Below are 11,901 nucleotides of genomic sequence, written 5' to 3' on the forward strand. Positions count from 1 at the left end.
AAGTTAAGAATTTATTTACTTTTATTTATATGACTTTCCAAAGCTTAATTTTTCATATTTAATGATCAGTTTAGGGGACAATCTGACATTTCAAAGGAATTAGCTCCTAGCATGAGGAAAGAGACTTCACAAAAGTTTATTTCAAGGGCTCACTGAGCATCTGTGGGCCAGCAACCACAGACAGATTTTTTTTTTTATTATTATATCCTTAAGGCTTTCAGCAAATATTGCTCAGAAATATGAATGGAAAAGATTCATTCTAGAAATGATTTTCGCTTAATGCTTTTTTCTTTGCCGCAAGCAACTTAAGCAAATGATTCTCCAAGAGGCACAGTTGGATGAGATGTACATGGACCACAAAGTGGATTGGAATCATGCAAATGAGAAGAAAGGGGAGGAACCCATTAAGTACCAAAAATAGCAACAAGGTTACAGAGAAGCTAGGTAAGATTCTCTCCCTTCTTGGTTAGTGTCGCCCAGGTGAGCAGAAAGATCTGATTCTTAGACCAAGAGTAGGTAGTTTAAGACTACTACTTGTCATGTATTATTCACATATTATGCAGAACATCTACACAAGAGATATGTTTCATTTCAATTTTTTTGTTATTTTAGTAAAAAATATGACATCTTTTAAAACAATTTTTATTCCTTAAGAAAGATCTAGGAAGATCCAAGTGTCTGACTTCAGTGGTATTGGTAGTTCCAATGAAAAGATATCTTTCCAATTTTTAAAAAGGTCTAGTGCAGTCAAGGGCATTCTAGGAAGCAAAACCTAAAGCCGACAGCAACCTAGGCTAAGAGCAATTGAGAAGTGCTTGTCCTCAGTGCTGCCCTCTTGTTAAAAAGTCAACACTGGGAAGAGATAAAGCCATAGCTTAACTTGACGAGGTATGACCATGTTGCTCTGAAGAATCAGTATAGCAGTCTTCACTTCCACCAGAAATGCATGAAGGTTCCTTTAATTCCATGTGGCTGGGGACATATGGATACTTCCGGGCAATGAATTGTGGGTAGTACTGTCATATGTCATTTATCTGCCAATACAAAGACCCAGCCCCCATCCTAACTTCATCCCCTCCCCCACTCTCTGCCCAAACTGGGTCCCTGAGTGTGTTTTACAGAGGACTGCTGCTGACATTATAACATACCTAACAGGAGTGACGAATAAACTTTTAGTATATTTAGCCACTAAGTTTTTGGTGTCATTCATCTTCATTGCTTACCCTAGCCCATCCACACAGATGAACTCCATAATTATAACCTTAGACATTAGCTATATTTGCTATTTTTTACAGTATTATATATTTACATGTATATTCCATTATTGTTTTAATGTGCATTTTTCTAATATCAAATATTCTGCATATCTTATCATATAATTGTCAGACTTTTGTGTTTCCTCTTCTACGTTTCTATTCATAGATACTGCCTATTTTATACAAGGGTAGGCAAAAGTAGGTTTACAGTTGTGATACAAATAAATAATAATTAATAAATAATAATACAAGAATAAACTGTTTCACACTCAGAACTATAAACCCACTTTTGCTTACCCCTGTATTGCTGACCTCGTACTATTGATTTTCATGAGTTTTATTCATGTGTTTGTTAACCCCTCTTCAGTTTTAGATATTACAAATATTTCTTCCATTCTGGCAATTTGTCTTTAACTTCATCTGCGGTGACCTTTTTGAAAAAGAAATCCTTCATTCTTATAGTATCAAAGTGTCAATAATTTTGCCGTTGATGTTTTAAGAAATCCTTTCCAATCTGTAGGTCAAAAAGATAAATTTCTACTTTTTCTTTTAATAACTTTGTAGTTTTTGTTTTCATATTTAGTTGTTTGTTATTTTAATTTTAAATAGAGCATCTTATGATCACCCAACATGTATTCCATGTTGTAGATTTTTACAAAAAAGAAAATTGAAGTAACTATCCCAGAATCAAGTAATTGCCTGGCATATAATTGAATTCATGTCTGCTAATTCTAATATTAATGTAACATTAGTATTGATTCCTGCAAGTCTTGTGTCAAGACTGTGTTTTCAGTAAAGCATGAGACACTATAATTTAAAATCCAACTTGTATACACAATCTCACAGAAGTTCCTTATAAGGCCTGTAAGTGATCATTAGTTTCTGTGTATTCACTCCTCAAATACTTCTGCCAAGTGAGCCAAGAGATAATACTCAACAAAATGGGATTTTTTAAAATAATTACCACAAAGAATCTCTCCTAGTGATTCTAACTAATAGGGAGAAACAGAAAAAATATGCCATATGAATGCCAGCTAGAAGAATATGTTATAAAATTGCCTGCTTTCAAAGAGTAAGTGATATTGGGGGTGAATTGCAAAACTAATATTTCTTTTTTTAAATATGTTTTTATTGATTTTTTTAGAGAGAGAGTAAGGGAGAGGGAGAGAAATATCTATGAGAGAGAAACATTGATTGGCTGCCTCCTGCATGGCCCCTACTGGGAATGAAGCCCACAACTCAGCAATGTACCCTGGCCAGGAATCAAACCAGTGACCTTTTGGTGCATGAGATGATGCTCAACCAACTGAGCCACACCAGCCAAGGCTCAATAATATTTCTTGTGTATTGCTGTTACTTACGCATTGCTTTAAGCCATACTCTGCTTTGATGCCAAATATATATGAATGGCTAAAATACATTATCTTTGGTATCAAGAAATACACACATGCATGCACACACACACACAAAAATATAATCACTGATTATTAGTGTACCAGAGGCCTGGTGCATGAAATTTGTGCATGCAGGGGGCGGGGGGTGTCCCTGAGCCCGGCCTGCACCCTCTCCTATCTGGGACCCCTCAGACATCCCTCTCACAATCTGGGACTTCTGGCCCCTAACTGCTCGCCTGCCTGCCTGCCTGATTGCCCCTAACCGCTTCTGCCTGCCAGCCTGATCGCCCCCAACTGCCCTCCCCTGCAAGTCTGGTCACCCTCAACTGCCCTCCCCTACAGGCCTGGTCATCCCCAACTGCTCTCCTCTCCCAGCGTGGTTGCCCCCAACTGCCCTCCCCTGCAGGCCTGTTCACCCCCAACTGCCCTCCCCTGCTGGCCATCTTGTGGTGGCCATCTTGTGGCAGCCATCTTGTGATGATGTCACGCGAGGGCGTCACACCACCTAAACTTTTATTATATAGGATAATTGGTGGTAATACATCAGATTCTAAGAATGAGATTCCTGGAAACACAGCAGAAATGTAACATGGTTCTTGCTATTTCTATCCAAAAGATTTATTTGTAAGTGATTCAGAAAGCCCCAAGATTCTTAGCTAAGGAAGGGTGAGACAAACAAAATCTGCCAGAAATATTGTTTAATAACAAGTCTTTATTTCATGCTGACTACTCTTGAAATCCAAGGACAGAATGCTGATAGGGCCATTAAAGAAAAGACTTAGGATCATCTGATTATATTGCAAAAGCCTGTAGTTATTCCAATGACTTGTATTAAAGGGACAAGGTCATCATTTTAAGAGGTGGGAATGAAATAATTCTAACCCATTGAAAGTTTATGTGTAATTTTCAGATGGCATTCACTTAATAGCAATTAGAACTCCTCAAGTTTTCATTTTTTAACCAAAAAACAACAAAAACAGATGTTTTAATGAAAATAAAACACTTTACTCAAACCAAACAATATCATTTATATCCTTTGTTTTAGATATCCAAATTTGGCAGGAGTAGAATATACTAAAGCCCAAATGGGTATTATTCAGGAACTATGTATTATATATTCTTCCGTTTTAAATTTTTGGATTAATCTCAGCTATATTAAAGTGACTTTCTAAATTTCTTTTTCTCATGTCAAAACTTCTTAGGTTGGTTGCTTGCTATTTCTGCATCAAAGGCAATTTTAAAAAGAAGTTAAATATTTCATTATCTAAACAAATTAATCCAGATTTTTCCCAGCAAAGCTCATTAAATATTCATTAGCTCTGAAAAAAGTTAAATCTTCTTCCTTTGTAAGAAATTATTATTTTTCACTTTATACAGGATATGTATCCTGAACAAGTTATATTATTTGTTCTGGATAAACTTTATTCAAAGTCTACTAATGTATTTCACAAACAATCATTGATTATTAAGTATGTATTTCATATTCTAATAGGAACAGTGAACAAAAGGTAGAGTCCTTGTCACCATGGAATTTACAGCATAGGAAATTAGTCAAATATATTAACTCATTTTCTATGATCAATAAACATTTTTGTTTTTATAGTATAACTAGAGGCCTGGTGCACGAGATTCATGCACTGGAGGGGGGTCCCTCAGCCTGGACTGTGCCCTCTCGCTGTCTGGGACCCCTCGGGGGAGGTCCACCTGCAGATTCAAGCCGGCAGTCAGACATTCCTCTCACAGTCCGGGGCTCTCACAGTCCAGGACCCCTCGCTCCTTACCACCTGCCTGCAGTGGAGGCAGGAGAGGTGAGTCTGGCTTCTGGCTGAGCGGCGCTCCCCCTGTGGGAGCGCACTGACCACGAGGGGGCAGCTCCTGTGTTGAACATCTGCCTCCTGGTAGTCAGTGTGTGTCATAGCGACCAGTCATTCTGCGGTTCGGTTGATTTGCATATTGTGCTTTTATTATATAGGATTATTTACTATACTTCAAATCAGTGTGACATAAATCATTATGACAACAAGATAACATAAGTCATTATGTCAAAGTAAGACACAAGAATCTCACAGTGATTAAAGCCTTATCGATGGCACAACCACCTTATACCTCATAAACTTCTATCTCATGGCCAATGCCTGCATTCTGTCCTCCCTATTGAATCAGTAGGCACTGGGCGTTAGAGCTGAGAGGCACTGGTTAACAAACTTACACAGGTTTCAGGTACACTATTCCACAATACATAAGCTGTACACTGTATTGTGTGTTCACCACCCCAAGTCACATCTCCTTCCATCACCATTTATCCCCCTTCCAACCTCCTTCACCTCCTCCCACTCTCCTTCCTGGCAGTGACCACACTTGTGTCCGTGTCAACATGTTTTGCTATGTGTGAAAGTTTATGTCACCATCCAGCATGAGGTCTGATAATTCACTTGAAAAACAATTCATTGAGTCCATGTATGGCAAATGTCTACACATGAAAGTGTTTGGAATTAAGGCAATTACCTCTTTACTTAGAAATAACTGTGTGTTTGAAGTGAAGGTATCACTTTAACTTGAATCATCCAAATAATTAGTTTATGTTTCCACTCTGCCTCTATTTGGCCAGTGCATACAGAAAATTTGTAAATAAAACCATTTATTCAGATTCCAAACACACACCGATGTACACACGCAAATACATACATTCATATACATCCATGAACCCTACAATTGTAACAAGACTCTTCCTTTTAAAGTAATTGTAGCCTTTACCATAACCCAGCAGAGCAGTAATGTGTGTGTGCATGAGGTAGAGATAGAGCCGATTTCCAGATTCGTGTGGTTTCTATAAGCCAGTGCCATCTGTTTACCATTGAACGTTTCCTAAGGCCTACTTCCCACCACTTTTAAGACTCCATCAAAGCCAATATCCAACGGCTCTTCTAAAATGCGAATGTTACAAATCATTCCCTTAGCAAAATATTTTGTTCTTCAAATTCCATGTTTTAAAAGCTGCATGGCAAGGGCAGGAACAACAACCCAAAAGGCGTAATTTCTAAGTAGTGAAAGTAAAGTTTTCATTATTGCTCTCATTTGCCCATTCAGCATAATTCTTTCCCCGCTACTTCACTAAAGCTCTGGCATTTTAACCTTGAGCACAAGGTTCGGATTTTAGTGGGAGATTAAATGGATTAAAATCCCTTAAGACTCACAGAAATAAATATCCTCTGGAGAAATTTCAAGCATCGTAGTCATTGGTGAAAGAATATTTGGATCAGGAACCTTCCCAGAAACCACATTCTCAAAACATTCCCTTGCTTGACTCCATTTCACTGAGCGGGAGGAAGAGCCTTGTTTTAGCATCAGAAGGAATTGGGTTCCAACAGCAATTCCCATCTTCACTACAACTATGACCATGGGCAAATCAGTTTAGCTAAAAGCATAATGAGGATAAGAATATTTCTTCCTTAGAGATATTACTACAGTTGGATGTTAGAATGCATACGAAGTGTCTGGCAGGTAGGTATTTAATGAATGACAATAATTAGCCATAGAGTTTGCCCATTTCATTTTCATAGTAGAATGTCAAAATGGGGTCTGTATTCTCATAATTTTGGTTCTTTCAATAAAGTTATGACTGTACTTTAATATTCCACTGTTTTTTAAAAAAATGAGGTATTCATAAGTTGGAAGTAAACCTAATGGGAAACTTGTAGCTTTGTTAATGTGGAAATTTTTCTCAGGAGTAAAAACACATTCATTGCTAAGTACTTTCAATTTCTACTCTGTAGTGGCACTTTTTATTGAAATGGAACAATTTCATTTACTACTTGTATTTGAGCAGGAGTGATATGGTAATTCTACATGGTTCTGAAATCCAGTGTTTTTTGTATAATCCGAGAAGAAAGTGAAAGAGGGACTGCACACATATAGGATATGTTGTCAAAAATTCAACAGCATAAAATTATGCCCCTAGTCCATAAAATATACATACTAAGTACTTGAAAATCACTTCTTTTGTCTAAGTAGAAAATAAAAAACAGGGAGAGAATAGGTTGAGTAAATGGTTTTTGTTTGCTTTTTAAAAGTCTTCTTGGAAATAACATTGTCACACACACACAGAATTATTTACTATTTTTTGAAGAGATATGTTCATAGGAATTGTTTCATAGAGCATTTATCCATAAACTATGGCTATCTGACTATATTAGAATATGAGCCAAATTTAGATAACTATTAAGTTATACTTCATAGCGATGGTGAAACTAATATTTGTTGATATTAAAACTTTGTTTTATATTTTTATTAAGTCATAATTTGAAGATCCTAAAGTTGTGGAAGTCAGGTTGATCTAATTCCTGCGAATTGATTTTTTATGCATTTTCAGCAAGAACACAAATAGCTACCTCTTTTTTTCTGCATGCCTGATATTGCTCTGAGCACCTCATTTAATCCTTAGAACAACCTGTAGGATAAGCATTGAGGTCCTTATTTTAAAAAAGAGAATTTTGACTGTTTTTAGAAGCGAAGGACCTCCATTTTTCTGACATCACAAAGGGAAAGCCAGGACCCAAACCCAGTCACAGTGCTGCCAAAGTCTCCAATCTCAGCTCCTCGGATAGCCATGAGAGCATGCCCAGTGGATCCCATTCATCTTTCAGGTATGACAGCTCTTAGCAGTGCTCTCACCATCTCCAGGGAACTGATGGTAGGTAGATCTGCCTGCATCAGTCCTGGTAAGAGTGGCCAAAGGTGCTTGATCACCAAAACAGCTTCATAAAATTATTAGAAAGTTGGAAAACAAGTTAAGGACAGTATATTAAAACCAGAAAGGAAAAAAGGGAAGGGAAGGGAAGGGAAGGGAAGGGAAGGGAAGGGAAGGGAAGGGAAGGGAAGGGAAGGGAAGGGAAGGGAAGGGAAGGGAAGGGAAGGGAAGGGAAGGAAAGGGAAGGGAAGGGAAGGGAAGGGAAGGGAAGGGAAAGGGAAAAAGTCATAAATATTTCTAGCGCATACTCTTTTATCAGGTTAATTACTTGGCATCATGGGAGGGGACTTCCTATTGGAAAGACATTTCCACCCAGGGAAAGGGTAGCAGTAATGAGACCTTTCATCCTGAAAAACACCCTAGTGGCCTAAATATCAGCAGGAGCAGACCTAAGACAGTAAAGTTGGGTGCTATAGCAAGTGAAAGAAAAGGTGATACAAATAAAACTTGACCCCCCTATGCTGTTATTAGGATCATCTCTACTCACAAGGAACATCCTTGCGAGATGATAGATTGTGTCAATGGTTATATAGGTTTAGTTTTTAAGAGAGACTTTGGTGTGGGTGTCAGTACTCAGGAAATAAGGTAAACATAATGAAGACATGTTGATTTTTTCAATGGAGCTTACACTGGCATAGGCTTGAACTCTCACAGCCACCCTGCAATGCAGATAGAGCCAGAATGACCCCTGAATGACAGCATACATAGCAGACATGAATTCATCAATTGACTTACCCAAGTGTACCTTGATTGCCATTTGATCATGTTGAGAGAATAAAGGAGAGGTTCTCAAATTTTTAATGTGAATAAAATTTAACAAGGGATCTGTTAAAATTCAGATTTCTACGTACAGCCCTAGACTCTCAGCTTTCTAGAGCGAGGCTCTGAGATCTACATTTTTTTAACAATACTCATCTGGTTTTGTGGCACAGGATTCAGAGAAAAACTAGCTGACGAACTTCTTGGTTCACAAATGTTAAGTTGATTACAGACAAGCCTGAGGAATAATTGTGGCCTGGAGTCTCCTGGAGTGTTGGTCTCCCCTGTGGAAATATTTCAGGACTTAACACACTTTGTAATGGCTTCAATCAAGCCATCTGCCAAGGAAAGAGCTATCCAGTACCGGGCAGTGAACAAAGGAAGGGGCCTCGGATACTGGTTCCCAGGAACATCACAGGGAAGCTCAGGCCACAGAGAGAAAAGGACTAATTGATCATATTACCAACTAGTCTAGACAGGCGAGACCACCTGCTTGGGCATTATCAAGTTGTGGGTGTATCTAGGGCCAAGTCCTGGGTTTGTGGTCTTTTCCATTTTTCTATCTTAAAGATTGCTTCATCTTTAATAAAAATTGTGCTAAGGGAATGACTTTGGTGCTCATAAGAGATGCTTAGAGGAGAACCAGACCAACAATCTTTCTTAAAAAAGCATTCCACATCTTCTCTTATAAAGCCTTTCTTGATTCTGCCAGCGAACGCCATCATCCCTTCCTCTCACTTCCCTGTGCACTGCATGCTCACCGCCAACTGACACTGTGATTAATCTGTGGGTCATGTTCTGTATGTGCCCTTCCTATCTGTGGGCTCATTATGGACGAGGTCCATTGTCGATTTCCTGTTTTATCCCCACACTGTGTGTGGCACATAACTGGCACTTCTAAGCTCTTGTGTCCTGGGGAGTTGGTTAGTGAGCTTTCCATTTGCTAGGGAGTGACTTCCTTCAGAACTGCTATTAATATCTGTGAACAGATCATTTGGGAAGCCTGCCAAACAGGTACCATTCCAGAACCATCTCTGCCATAGAAAAAGTAGAGTGAAAAATTACATGTATCAGATATGTTATTCCTCTGATCTGAGACTTGTGATACAATTTGTGGAAACTGAGTCCAAAATTAAGTACTTAGGAAGGAAGTCATTACCATTAGGGAGACGAGGATTCCAGAATCTTAGTTCTCTTAAAGGGAAGAGTCAGCAGAGTTTCCTTGGACATGAGCTTGGCAAGAACTTGGTCAAAGGTCTTGAGTTCTTGCCAAACCTTAACCTGAGCCTGGTTAGAGGGGAAGGCAGTGCACAGATCATTGCAAGGCTAAGTGCATCCATTTAGTCTAAAGGTCTGTTGCCAGGAGAAGCTGAAAGAGATCTCTTTTGGGTATTGCCAATAGTAAAGGCTTGTGGGTTGGGCCCAGTGGTTTGAGCTTATTTATTCCTTTGTGCATTTATTGAAGATTTATGGCATCTAGCGCTGTTGTTGAGCAACTAGTCAGGCGTCTGACTTCTGTTTGTGGCCTGTTTGGCATAGAAATGGCATGTGGATGTGGTTTGGTCTCAGTGGCACCTTGGTCCAATAGTGTATCTTGGCCCAATGTGATGTATTTTGGACAATTTGGTTAATCCCTTTAATATGTTGTTCCAGAGGCAAGAGTTCATGGTGTCTTAGCAGTATTAGAACCTAGTAACAGTTTGTTCTTCAAAATTTAGTCTTGATGGAGTTTTTGCTGGTTAGTCAGGGCATGGTGGAAGCATATAAAAATCTAACTGACCTTATTCTAATATTCCACATATGAACTATTGATTTGGGCCAATAGATAGGATTTGGAGATAATTCTATAAAATTATTTATTTGGGAGGCAACATTAGTATTCTGGTCAGTGTTGACTGCTTGTAGCCTCAGTTCTATGGCCCATACTTTATGAGGGTTCAGCTTGGTAATTAGATAATAGTGGGATGGTGAATTTCGGTCTTCAAGTAAATGGATAAAGCCTATGGAGTCATAAGAAAGCTTTCAATTCTTAGAGACTTCTTGGTGTCTACTACTGTAAGCACATGTGAACTTGTATTTGAAATGTGGGAAGAGATACCAAAAACCCTCACCATCTTTAGGGCTTCTGTTCTATCACAGACTGTAACAATGTGTGGATTTCCATGGTGACTCCATTATTCTCTTATCATTACTGGTGTCTGATGGTGGAGCAATGTGGGGCTGCACTTGGGGCCTGGTAATGGTTCCCCAATAATTACAAAGCCATGTTGCTGTGTGGGATGGAGTAATGATAGACCTTATAGCCCTGGACACATGAATCAACTTGGCGCTGTAATTATACAGTTCCATGGTAAAAACAGAGTATTGGCCCTATTTTATATAGTTGATAATTTTTAGGAGGAAATCGATCATAGGTAACTGATGTTTTCCTAGGATAATATTTACCTGGGAGCCTGAATTCCAAGTGCTGTTACATGACGTGTATCCTTAGGCCTCTACCAATTACCTATCCTTTTCAAAAAATCATATTCCTATTACATAATGAAATATATCCACTTCCCAAAATATTTGCAGCATTAGTTTGGGGTGCCCTATTGAGACTCCTCTTACTGAGCCACTGTATTCTGCTGCTAACAGTTTATACCATCACCCTTCTCCAGAAGATAAACATTGGAGAATGGGAACTGACTCACCCTAACATAAATGGAAGGTAAACCTCTAGACCCATGGGATTGCTTCATAGACAGTGACTAATGAAATAGGGTCTAAGATTTCACCCCCTTTGCCTCTAGCAGAACAGCCTCTGTGACATAATTCATACTTCAGAGTTTCCTGTGGATCAGTCTAGACTTTTCCTGAGCAATATGCTTGCCTAGGTTCTCCTCTGGTCCATTCTAGTTCCCTCATTCCTTTAAAAATCCTTTCTGAGACCACTCTGTCAATAAGTCACTTTCATAGGAATCCCAGTTTCAGTTCTCTTTCTAAAGAAATATTACTAGATGACTTAGAAAAGTAGTATATCTTGAAGGGACATTAAGAGAAAAAGAAAAGAATAAAGTAGCAATGACAACAAAAACCTAAAAGGCTATTCACAGAGAAGGATGTTAACCACTGAAGTATAATGATTGAACACAAAAATCTCTAAATGTTTTGTCCTTTTATAGCCAATGCCTATAACAGCACTTGGCTTATAATAATTATTGAATGAATAAATTAATAATTTAGTGAACCAGACATTCACCCTCTCTATTGAGAAACTAATTGCCTGAAAAAATGAATGGAGAAACTGCATCACAAATGAGGAAACAAATGAAAGAAAACAGATTAGAAGTTAGACAGCCCTGAGACAGAAATTGGAAAATAAAGACTTTATTTTGGAAGAAAATAATGCAATTATGGTCACCAAGGCTCAGCCAGCCAGCTCATGCTATATATTTATCCTTTTTTATTTCTTTTTTTTTTTTGCCTATAAGACATGTTCTCTGTAGACATAGACCTACAAGATCTATAGTTAGCAAAAGTTGTATTTTTTAGCAAGTTTTACAAAACACAATTTGAAATGTTTAGTAAATTAGACCTCACCCATACAGTTACTAGAATTATTAATCAGATAAAAGTAGTATTTATTGGTATGAGTTTGTTTGGCAAGTTAAAATTTATGGCAGAGTCAAATCAATAAGAAAATAAAACTGTGTTGAGTAACAAAATAATTTAAGTGTGGGTTATTCCTGCATCTGTTTTCATT

Source organism: Eptesicus fuscus, chromosome 3 (assembly GCF_027574615.1).
Source record: "Eptesicus fuscus isolate TK198812 chromosome 3, DD_ASM_mEF_20220401, whole genome shotgun sequence".
NCBI classification, from domain to species: Eukaryota; Metazoa; Chordata; class Mammalia; order Chiroptera; family Vespertilionidae; genus Eptesicus; species Eptesicus fuscus.